This window comes from Aquarana catesbeiana, linkage group LG10 (assembly GCF_042186555.1).
Source record: "Aquarana catesbeiana isolate 2022-GZ linkage group LG10, ASM4218655v1, whole genome shotgun sequence".
NCBI classification, from domain to species: Eukaryota; Metazoa; Chordata; class Amphibia; order Anura; family Ranidae; genus Aquarana; species Aquarana catesbeiana.
In genome coordinates, this window is record NC_133333.1 from 14215576 (window position 1) to 14228861 (window position 13286).

Here is a 13286-nt window from a genome sequence, read left to right on the forward strand (position 1 = left end):
GTCACTAGCCACGTCGCCTGCCACCAGCAGAGTCTGTCCTTGCATCAGGTGCCCCCGCCAGAGTCTGTCCTTGCATCAGGTGCCCCCGCCAATGCAGCCCCCCCTCAGTTAGTGCAGCCCCCCCTCAGTGCAGCCCCCCCTCAGTGAAGCCCCCCCTCAGTTAATGCAGCCCCCCCCTCAGTTAATGCAGCCCCCCCTCAGTGCAGCCCCCCTTCAGTTAGTGCAGCCCACCCTCAGTGCAGCCCCACTCAGTTAGTGCAGCCTCCCCCCCTTAGTGCAGCCTCCCCTCAGTGCAGCCCCCCCCAGTTAGTACAGCCTCCCCCCTCAGTGCAGCCCCCCCCTCAGTTAGTGCAGCCCCCCTCAGTGCAGCCTCCCCTCAGTGCAGCCCCCCCCTCAGTTAGTGCAGCCCCCCCTCAGTTATTGCAGCCCCCCCTCAGTTAGTGCAGCCCCACTCACTGCAGCCCTCCCTCAGTTAGTGCAGCCCCCCTCACTGCAGCCCCCCCTCAGTTAGTGCAGCCCCCCTCACTGCAGCCCCCCCTCAGTTAGTGCAGCCCCCCCCTCAGTTATTGCAGCCCCCCCTCAGTTAGTGCAGCCTCCCCCCCTCAATGCAGCCCGGCCCCCGCTCAGTGGAGGAGCGGCCGGTGTTCTGCCGAGAAAGTTCCCCTCGGCAATGGCGGACCCCCTGTACTGCGCAGGCGCAGCGCTTGCGCAGTACGGGGCTGGGGAACTTTCAGGAAGACACGGCGCCGGCGCCGTGTCTTCTGCTCGCTTCAGTGGAGAGGGGAGGGGCCGTGCAGCCAAAGAAGCCGCTTCATTGGCTGCACGGATCGAGCCCCCTTCCCCTCTCCACTAGAGGCAGCTAGAGCGGCAGCGCCGGCCGCCATTTTGCTGGAGCCCGCTGCTCCAAAAAAAAAAAAAAAAAAAAAAAAAAAAAAAAACCAACATTCCCGATTTTCCTTATGGAAAATCCCGATTCGGGACACTCTCCAATCGGGACGAGGGTCCCAAAATCGGGATTGTCCCGGGAAAATCGGGACTGTTGGCAACTATGCAGATATAGAAGTAAGGGAAACAAACACAGTGTATAAAGTATAAAGGGGAGCTCTTTTATAGATGATATTCGGACGTTCTGGTAATATCTTGTTTGTCATTTTTGAGGATGTGCCAATGGCGCTTGATAATCCTGGCCACATCCTTATATTGGGCGTTATAGTCCAATATTAAGCTTGATGCTTCCGATAGTCGCTAAGCGACTATATCAGACACCAATTCCACTAGTAAGGTATATACTCACTAATAAGTAATGTATATTTAATCTTACAGGCTCTAAATAAATCCAGAATTGTAAAGTGTAGCCTGACTAGTTCAAGATTGCGATTGTATGAGTGGCCGGGGTTTTATACCTACATTGCAGACACTAAACTTACAAAAAATGGCCGACGGTAGACTTAACATTAAATCATGACTGCAATATACCTCTATAATAGACTACAACAAAATGGCCACGATGTACCCATATCGCCCATTCCTAAAATGGCCGCTATACCACTTCCGGAATTTAACAATAAAAACATAGTCCAATAAACAAGATGAAGTTGTGTGAAACAACGTAACGTGTAGGGATTGGCCGGATAGAGCCGCGACCGGAAGTGACGTGAGAAGGCGAGGAACAACACCTAATTTCTTCCCTGTGTTTTTTAATTTTGCTTTGTGTAAGAGTATATGCCTTTTAATAAATACGTTTTTTTAAAAAAACTTGACATACTGCACTATTGGAGCCCCCCCCGTCTCCTCTTCAGGGAGGTGCCATCCCATCTAACAGGAGAGGGAGACTGAACATAGCTAGGAGAGAGGAAACAGCATCATTAGGAAAACCGAGGGATCCCCCCAGTGGTGACGGCGGTAATTGCATGCTATCACTAATCTCGAGGTAAGAGTTCTGGGAGACCAGACACTTAAAGGAGCTGCAGCAGAAACATTTGGAACAATCATCCTTACCTCATCTTATATTCACAGGACTTTATTATCCTCTACCCATTATAATACTGGTTGGACTTCCTACAGATTGCCCCTTACCACTGTCATAGACATTGAAAGTGAAACTTATCAAGTTCAGACTATACTTATTTCATCCATCTAATTCCATTTGTTTATTATTGATACTACTGCCTGCCAAGCACTGAGAATTCACATATGGACATTATGATTGCCATATAGATTATTGATTGAATATTTCCCATTTGAGATATAATATTTTTAAATATTTTTATATACTTTATATATATTTTTATATATTTTATATATTTTTTCCTAAATACCACGTGGTTTTATACAATATGGAAACAATTTAGATACTCTCCTAAAATATTTTAATTTATTACTTGGGCACTATTTTTAAATATCTGCGCAGAATCGCCTTATTATTTATTTCATTTGAACAGTGGTTTGTGTCACACTAATAGATTTTCCTGCATTTATTTATGCACTTTCACTTTTGAAATTGTTTATGAATATTTTGCACTTATCCAGAGTAGCGCGAAGGCACTTTGCTCACAAATGTAACCATTACCACACATCTGCTAGTGTGAATGACCCTTTACTAAAGCAGCAGAAACTATTCACTTAGCAAACAAAATAAATGAAGCAAATGAATGCCCAATAATGAAAAAACAAAAACAACAAAAAAAAAAAAAAACTGTTTTTTTTTTCTAGCACATGATTGCATGAACAAATCGAACAATAAACTCAATAAAATTCACTTTAAGTCCCAGTTCACACTAATACAGTGCAGGGAACCACATGTGATTCAGACAGGAATTACACCAAATTCCCGTTCACATCACATTCAATTCTCTTTTTGCCACACTGGAATCGGATTGCATGGGTGGGCAATGCGATTCCATTCAGCCAGTCGCACCGTGTTTTGCAAACTGGTTTTGGGGTGTCGTTAACCACTTGCTGATTTCCCGCCGTCAATTGACGGGGGCAGAATGGCACTCCTGCCCAAATCGCCGTAGCTGTACGTCCCTGAGGAGCCGATGCGCATGCTCGGTGGCTGCGATGTCCGTCGGTCACCCGCGATCGCTCCTGACGGAACGAGAACGGGGATTTGTGTGTGGAAACACACGAATCCACATTCTGTCAGGGGTGAGGAGACTGATATGTTGTTCCTAGTATATAGAAACAACGATCGGTCTCCTCCCCAAGTCAGTCCCATCCCCCCACAGTTAGAACACACAGTGAGGGAACACATTTAACCCCTTGACCGCCCCCCTAGTGTTAACATCTTCCCTACCAGTGCCATTTATACAGTAATCAGTGCATTTTTATAACACTGATCACTGTATAAATGTCAATGGTTCCAAAAATGTGTCAAAGTGTCCGATCTGTCTGCCGCAATGTTGCAGTACCGTTAAGAATCGCAGCTCGCTAGCATTACTAAGGTGAAAAAAAAAATTATAAAAATGCCATAAATCTATCCCCTATTTTGTAGACGCTACAACTTTTGCGCAAACCAATCAATATACGCTTATTGCGTTTTTTTTTTTACCCAAAATATGTAGAAGAATAAATATCAGTCTAAACTGATAAACTAGTGAAGATTTTTTTTTTTTTAATTTTGGGATATTTATTATAGCAAAAAGTAAAAAATATTGTGTTTTTTTCAAAATTGTTGTTTTTCTTTTGTTTCTTTTTGTTTATTTCTTTGTTTCTTTTTGTATATTACTGTTTCTTTATCTGCAGATCAAAGGGATGAACAAATGTTCCTCTGTTTAACCCCTTATTAACCCTTAATTTACTCTAATCAGCCTTAAAGTGGTGTTCCACTGTATAAAACGTTTTTTTTTTTATTGCTAAATGCCAAAGATTATGACTTACACACATATATATATAACTCACTTTTTCCGTTTTGCTTGATTAATGATGTCCTTTTTCTTTTAAAAAATAAACTTATAAATTTTCATAGAGATCGTTTTCATCTTGCCTGTGGGCATGTGAAGCCCACAGGCATCCTCTTCCGGGATACGGTGCCGCTGATCGACCAGCAGGCACCGCCCGTTCTATCTCAGGTCTCGCGCATGCACAGTAATCTTTAATCGGAGCGATGTCAACTGCCCAGGTTGCCATCACAACGGGCGTCGTCGCCAAAAGTCCCGCCCCGTTGTGATGGCAACCTAGCCCTCGACGCTGATTCCTGGGAAATGATGACACGCATCTCCCAGGAGCAGTAGCCAGTAACCATTAGGGGTGCCCGGGCACCGCACCCTCTATCCTGGCCAACCCCCTATATGCAATGGATAGATTTATGCAAAGCATGAGTTATCCAGGGCCGCTGCAGCCATCCCCTATTCATGCGTCCGGCCCCTTTCAGGGCACCGGGCGCGTGAATTACAGCGGCTTGTTTTTTTTTTTTTTTTTTTAACCACTACAATACCGGGCACTTTCCCCCCTTCCTGGCCAGGCCAATTTTCAGCTTTCAGCGCTGTCACGTTTTAAATGACAATTGCGCGGTCATGCTACACTGTACCCAAAGTAAATTTTTATCATTTTGTTCCCACAAATAGAGCTTTCTTTGGGTGGTGTTTGATCACCTCTGTAGTTTTTATTTTTTACTAATTGAATAAAAAAAGACTGAAAAATTTTGGAAAAAAAAAAGTTTTTCTTTGTTTTTGATATAAAATTTTGTAAATAAGTATGTTTTCTCCTTCACTTATGGGCACTGATAAGCTACACTGACGGGCATTGAAAAGGTGGCACAGATGAGGTGGCACTAATGAGATGGCACTGATGAGGTGGCACTGACGATGGGCACTGATAGGCAGCACTGATATGTGGCACTGATAGGCATTGATAGGCAGCACTGATGGGCACTCATAGGTGGCACTGATGGGCACTGATGGGCACTGATAGGCGACACTGATGGGCACTGATGACTGGCACTGGATTTCACTGATAGGCATCACTGGCACTGACAGGCATTTTTCAATGGCACTAATTGGCAGCTGCCTGGGCAATGATCGCCATTTCCCTGGTGGTCCAGTGTGGTGGCCATCCCTGGTGGTCCTGGTGGCATCCTGGTGGTCCTGGACGGGCATCCAAGGAGGGACTGCACTGATAAACAATTAGCACAGACCCCCCGTCAGGAAACCAGCCGATTGGCTCTACTCGCGTCTTTCAGACGCGAGTGAGGAAAAGCCAATCAACGGCTCTTCCTGTTTACATCGTGATCAGCTGTGATTGGACACAGCTGATCACATGGTAAAGAGCCTACATCAGAGACTTTTTACTTAGATCGGAGTTGCGGTGTGTCAGACTGGCATGCCGCAACAACGATCGCCGCAATGCGCCCCCCCCAGGGGGAGCACAGAGGCTTGATATCCTGCCGATGTCATATCACGTCCGGTCAGGATATCGCAACCACTTTGCCGACGTCATATTGCTATATGGCGGGCGGCAAGTGGTTTTTAAGCACCTGATTAGAGCCAGAGGCTCTAATAGGCTTCAAAATAGGGTGGGCTCGGGGCGCAGAGAGTGCGACTGGAGCCTACCCAGGTGTGTTACAACAGCGAATGAATATTCGCTGTCGAAAACCTAATCCTCAATCCGGCCTATCAGAAGTGGGTGTGTCTTTTAACTCTTATCATTTTTTTTTTTTTTTACTTTACTGTTGGAAGACACACCCTGTGAACTGATAAGATGCAGTATTTGTTTAAAAACAGCAATATACAGTCATATGCTTTCAGTGGAATATTCCCTTCACTCTGGAGGGACACTACAGCATCACGAGCGACCCAACCCCCTCCCGGAATAAGGAGCGATTCAGGTAATCATTCTACACACCAATAGACAACATTCGTGTTTTCTAAAACATGCACTGGGGGGGGGGGGGAGGGGCGTTAATCAATTCTGAAGCAGCAGTTTTCTACCTCTCGCAGAGCAAGCGCATGAACACTTCAGCTGCAAGTGAAAATTCCCGTGCTGTGACCATCATTTTTCGAGGTGCAGCTTTTCGTGTTTGCGACTACATGCGACTGTTTTTTTTTTTACAAATAAATTTGCAGTACATACACCATATTTGCCACTGCACTAATGTTCTTTTTTTTTTTTTTTTTTTTGCGACTGCAATCGTAGCAAAACATTTGTAAATGTTAGAAGCGCTTAAATGATGCACAAATAAAATGAAACCTCTGAATAATGCAGATTGACACCCTGGTTCACACTGAATGTGGCTTTGAAATCTCGCGATTTCAAAGCCGTGGGTCAGTGCGATTCCATGTGCGATTCCGACATCTGGGCGATTTTAATGCACAGATGTCTATGCAAGTCGCACGTAAAAATTAGCACGGGAACCTTTTTCAAATCAGTGGAGACGCACCGATTCGAACGGTTCCACAGACACAAATAGGGTGCGACTTACCATGCAATTTTAAACTGTCACATCACATGACAAGTCACACTGGTTTGAAGGGGGGGGCTGAGAGTTAGTTGGAAGCAAATGTAAACTGCATGTTATGGGACCAATGTATCCACAGAGCTGCTGACACTGCAACTTATTTCTCTGCCGGACTCTGTTCACACCTACGCAGGGGCAGCAGTCAGCATGCAGTTTTGTGCCTGTTTGCCTGATTTCACTTGTCATGTTGCATTTAATTGGGCTGCCCTATGCACGAATAATGCACAAAAGAAGTGCATGACGTTTAAAAAAAATTCTGCTTCACCACAATGCATGGTGCTGTGCTACCATGTGACTATTGCACGTGTGAATGTGCATGCATTAACAAGGTGTATGTGGGGGTGACATTAGTGTTATTAAACCCACAACAGTAAATCAGTCTGTATATGGAGCAAAGCATGCTTGTTATACTCACTGTGGGACCTAAGGGGTTAATCCTCTGCATTGTGTAAAAAGGCTGTTTGATCCTGTCCTCTCTGATCCTCCCCTTCTTCCACTGTCCCCAATCCATCTCCGGAGAGTACAGAGCCTTGGGGGGCACTCTGCACATGCTCAGTTTGGTGTGTATTGCTAGAGAGTTTTTTTTTTCTTGGGGGAGTGCACGTGATCAGCACAGGGCCAATCAGCACTGTCCAGACAGAGGGTAAGGGGTCCTGCAGCCTCATAGGACAGTCAGAGGAGAATGAAAACTGCTCCTACAAGCTTTAACCAGACACTGATAGAAGTCACAAGACTGCTATATACTGCTGATCAGAAAAGGTATTTCGCAGTTTATATTTACTAAAATAATTGAATTTCCATGTTCTGTGTACTGTGGGAGACCAGATATAGTGAATGCAGAGTCCTGGGGAGACCAGATATAGTGACTGCAGGGTCCTGGGGAGACCAGATATAGTGAATGCAGGCTCCTGGGGAGACCAGATATAGTGAATGCAGGCTCCTGGGAAAACCAGATATAGTGACTGCAGGGTCCTGGGGAGACCAGATATAGTGAATGCAGGGTCCTGGGGAGACCAGATATAGTGAATGCAGGGTCCTTGGGAGACCAGATAAAGTGAATGCAGGGTCCTGGGGAGACCAGATATAGTGAATGCAGGGTCCTTGGGAGACCAGATAAAGTGAATGCAGGGTCCTGAGGAGACCAGATATAGTGAATGCAGGGTCCTGGGGAGACCAGATATAGTGAATGCAGGGTCCTGGGGAGACCAGATATAGTGAATGCAGGGTCCTGAGGAGACCAGATATAGTGACTGCAGGGTCCTGGGGAGACCAGATATAGTGAATGCAGAGTCCTGGGGAGATCAGATATAGTGAATGCAGAGTCCTGGGTTTACTAACACTTTAAATATTAATAGTCATTCATCTGCAAAAGTATGCATGTTTTTGTGCATTGCAGGAATGTGCGCAACTTTGCATGCAATGTACAAGTGTGAACCTAGCCTCAGTCTGAGCATGATCTCATCCCAGATATAGAAGTAAGGGAAACAAACACAGTGCCTTGAAAAAGTATTCATACCTCTTGAAATCTTCCACATTTTGTCATGTTTCAACCAAAAACATAAATGTATTTTATTGGGATTTTATGTGATAGACCAACACAAAGTGGCACATAATTGTGAAGTGGAAGGAAAATGATAAATGGTTTTCAACATTTTTTACAAATAAATATGTGAAAAGTGTGTGTGTGTGTGGGGGGGGGGGGGGGGGGGCATTTGTATTCAGCCCCCTTTGCTCATATACCCCTAACTGAAATCTAGTGGAACCAATTGCCTTCAGAAGTCACCTAATTAGTAAATAGAGTCCACCTGTGTGTAATTTAATCTCAGTTATAAATACAGCTGTTCTGTGAAGCCTTCAGAGGTTTGTTAGAGAACCTTAGTGAACAAACAGCATCATGAAGGCCAAGGAACACACCAGACAGGTCAGGGATAAAGTTGTGAAGTATAAAGCAGGGTTAGGTTATGAAAAAAATATCTCAAGCTTTGAACATCTCACGGAGTACTGTTCAATCCATCATCCGAAAATGGAAAAAGTATGGCGCAACTGCAAACCTACCAGGGGCACTATTCCATTCACTGACACCAATGATGGGGCACTATTCCTCCCACTGATACCAATGATGGGGCACTATTCTCCCACTGATACCAATGATGGGGCACTATTCCTCCCACTGATACCAATGATGGGGCACTATTCCTCCCACTGATACCAATGATAGGGCACTATTCCTCCCACTGATACCAATGATGGGGCACTATTCCTCCCACTGACACCAATGATAGGGCATTGTTTACTCCCACTGGACTTAGTCCGGCCCCCCTAAAGTCTGAAGGACAGTAAACTGGTCCTTTGTTTAGAAATTCAATCAATAATCTACATGGCAATCATAATGTCCATATGTGAATTCTCAGTGCTTGGCAGGCAGTAGTATCAATAATAAACAAATAAATATATATCCAAACAAATGGAATTAGATGGATGAAATAAGTATAGTCTGAACTTGATAAGTTTCACTTTCAATGTCTATGACAGTGGTAAGGGGCAATCTGTAGGAAGTCCAACCAGTATTATAATGGGTAGAGGATAATAAAGTTCTGTGAATATAGGATGAGGTAAGGATGATTGTTCCAAATGTTTCTGCTGCAGCTCCTTTAAGTGTCTGGTCTCCCAGAACTCTTACCTCGAGATTAGTGATAGCATGCAATTACCGCCGTCACCACTGGGGGGATCCCTCGGTTTTCCTAATGATGCTGTTTCCTCTCTCCTAGCTACGTTCAGTCTCCCTCTACTGTTAGATGGGATGGCACCTCCCTGAAGAGGAGACAGGGGGGGGGGCCCTCCAATAGTGCAGTATGTCAAGTTTAAAAAAAAAAACGTATTTATTAAAAGGCATATACTCTTACACAAAGCAAAATTAAAAAACACAGGGAAGAAATTAGGTGTTGTTCCTCGCCTTCTCACGTCACTTCCGGTCGCGGCTCTATCCGGCCAATCCCTACGCGTTACGTTGTTTCACACAACTTCATCTGGGGAACCAGATTGTTTATTGGACTATGTTTTTATTGTTAAATTCCGGAAGTGGTATAGCGGCCATTTTTGGAATGGGCGATATGGGTACATCGTGGCCATTTTGTTGTAGTCTATTATAGAGGTATATTGCAGTCATGATTTAATGTTAAGTCTACCGTCGGCCATTTTTTGTAAGTTTAGTGTCTGCAATGTAGGTATAAAACCCCGGCCACTCATACAATCGCAATCTTGAACTAGTCAGGCTACACTTTACAATTCTGGATTTATTTAGAGCCTGTAAGATTAAATATACATTACTTATTAGTGAGTATATACCTTATTAGTGGAATTGGTGTCTGATATAGTCGCTTAGCGACTATCAGAAGCATCAAGCTTAATATTGGACTATAACGCCCAATATAAGGATGTGGCCAGGATTATCAAGCGCCATTGGCACATCCTCAAAAATGACAAACAAGATATTACCAGAACGTCCGAATATCATCTATAAAGGAGCTCCCGCAATCAAGGATCTGATTGTCAAATCAGTAATAGAACCACCAAGGAAACCAACTTTCACCTTCTTTAGTGGCAAAGGATTTTATCCTTGCAAAAATTGTTACGCCTGTCGTCATGCAAAAAAGTTTCTGGCCAAAAGAACGGAATTTACAGCCACGAATACGGGCCAAGTACATATGATCCATGATTTTATCAATTGCCATACAGAAGGAGTTGTATATGTTCTCCAGTGCAGCTGTAATTTACAGTATGTTGGAAGGACCAAGAGAGCACTGAAAGTAAGGATAAAGGAACATATACAAAATATACAAAATGGCTTTCCAAAACACAACGTATCAAAACATTTCCTATTGAAACATAATAAGGATCCCTCCTCCAATTTTGGGGTATTGATAAATACCAAAAAGCGTGGAGAGGTAGTCACAAAATTAGAACAATAAGTCAGAAGGAATCCAAATGGATATATACTATGCGCACATTAACACCTGGGGGAATGAACGTAGAGTTTGATTTGAATTGTTTTTTAAGTAACTTTTAATACACGTAATTAATATATTGATTCCATTTTTATACCCACACCCTATTTACATGAGTAGCTTTACAATAAAATGGATAAATATGCAGCTAGTATTGCTGGAAACATATAGATACCTCTAGGAGGAGATCACGAATTAGATAATATGTATGTATCATAAATCACAACACCATAGGGTTGCTCTGGGATATATTTATTAATGAATTTTAATTATTTACTAAACATTTTAACAAATTAATTTTAGTACGTAATAACTCACCATTGAGATATAAAGAATAACAACTTTTATTCATTTTTGTATTAAGAGGTTGGTGTGTAAAATGCATATTATATATTTGATGATATACAATTTGATCAAGATTGATTGGATGGTCCAATCAAGAATGTTTTACACCATGGATATAGAACAGTATATATTATCTCACCAAACAGATGCTAAGCGACTATATCAGACACCAATTCCACTAGTAAGGTATATACTCACTAATAAGTAATGTATATTTAATCTTACAGGCTCTAAATAAATCCAGAATTGTAAAGTGTAGCCTGACTAGTTCAAGATTGCGATTGTATGAGTGGCCGGGGTTTTATACCTACATTGCAGACACTAAACTTACTAAAAATGGCCGACGGTAGACTTAACATTAAAGCGGGGGTCCACCTAAACCGACAAAAAAAAAAAAAAAATAAAAAGCCAGCAGCTACAAATACTGCAGCTGCTGACTTTTAATACATGGCCACTTACCTGTCCCAGGGTCCAGCGATGTCGGCAGGTGACGCCGAGAACCCGCTCGGTTCTCGGCAGCTGCCGCCGCCATCCTAGGTGAGGGAATCAGGAAGTGAAGCATTGCGGCTTCACTTCCTGGTTCCCTACTGCGCATGTGCGAGTCGCGCTGCGCATCGTAACTGGTCCCCGCTATCTCCTGGGAGCTGTGTGTTTCCCAGCAGACAGCGCGGAGGGACAGGAAGAGGCATAGACTCCCATGGGAATCTATGCCGGAAGTGGGTGCAAATACCTGTCTTAGACAGGTATCTGCACCCCCTCCCCCCTGAAAGGTGCCAAATGTGACACCGGAGGGGGGGGGTTCCGAAAAGCGGAAGTTCCATTTTTGTGTGGAACTCCGCTTTAAATCATGACTGCAATATACCTCTATAATAGGCTACAACAAAATGGCCACAATGTACCCATATCGCCCATTCCAAAAATGGCCGCTATACCACTTCCGGAATTTAACAATAAAAACATAGTCCAATAAACAATCCGGTTCTCCAGATGAAGTTGTGTGAAACAACGTAACGCGTAGGGATTGGCCGGATAGAGCCGCGACCGGAAGTGACGTGAGAAGGCGAGGAACAACACCTAATTTGTTCCCTGTGTTTTTTAATTTTGCTTTGTGTAAGAGTATATGCCTTTTAATAAATACGTTTTTTAAAAAAAAACTTGACATACTGCACTATTGGAGGCCCCCCCCCCCCCCCACATCTCCTCTTCAGGGAGGTGCCATCCCATCTAACAGGAGAGAGAGAGACTGAACATAGCTAGGAGAGAGGAAACCGCATCATTAGGAAAACCGAGGGATCCCCCCAGTGGTGACGGCGGTAATTGCATGCTATCACTAATCTCGAGGTAAGAGTTCTGGGAGACCAGACACTTAAAGGAGCTGCAGCAGAAACATTTGGAACAATCATCCTTACCTCATCTTATATTCATAGGACTTTATTATCCTCTACCCATTATAATACTGGTTGGACTTCCTACAGATTGCCCCTTACCACTGTCATAGACATTGAAAGTAAAACTTATCAAGTTCAGACTATACTTATTTCATCCATCTAATTCCATTTGTTTGGATATATATTTATTTGTTTATTATTGATACTACTGCCTGCCAAGCACTGAGAATTCACATATGGACATTATGATTGCCATATAGATTATTGATTGAATATTTCCCATTTGAGATATAATATTTTTAAATATTTTTATATACTTTATATATATTTTTATATATTTTATATATTTTTTCCTAAATACCACGTGGTTTTATACAATATGGAAACAATTTAGATACTCTCCTAAAATATTTTAATTTATTACTTGGGCACTATTTTTAAATATCTGAGCAGAATCGCCTTATTATTTATTTCATTTGAACAGTGGTTTGTGTCACACTAATAGATTTTCCTGCATTTATTTATGCACTTTCACTTTTTAAATTGTTTATGAATATTTTGCACTTATCCAGAGTAGCGCGAAGGCACTTTGCTCACAAATGTAACCATTACCACACATCTGCTAGTGTGAATGACCCTTTACTAAAGCAGCAGAAACTATTCACTTAGCAAACAAAATAAATGAAGCAAATGAATGCCCAATAATGAAAAAACAAAAACAACAAAAAAAAAAACTGTTTTTTTTCTAGCACATGATTGCATGAACAAATCGAACAATAAACTCAATAAAATTCACTTTAAGTCCCAGTTCACACTAATAAAGTGCAGGGAACCACATGTGATTCAGACAGGAATTACACCAAATTCCCGTTCAAATCACATGCAATTCTCTTTTTGCCACGCTGGAATCGGATTGCATGGGTGGGCAATGCGATTCCATTCAGCCAGTCGCACCGTGTTTTGCAAACTGGTTTTGGGGTGTCGTTAACCACTTGCTGACTTCCCGCCGTCGATTGACGGGGGCAGAATGGCACTCCTGCCCAAATCGCCGTAGCTGTACGTCCCTGAGGAGCCGATGCGCATGCCCGGTGGCTG

General features: G+C 43.1%; 1 long non-coding RNA gene across 1 annotated transcript in view; it reads left to right on the plus strand.

The window, feature by feature from the left end:
• Nucleotides 1-13286, plus strand: part of LOC141110366 (uncharacterized) — a 419573-nt gene that overhangs the window by 46674 nt on the left and 359613 nt on the right. The window lies entirely within an intron of this gene.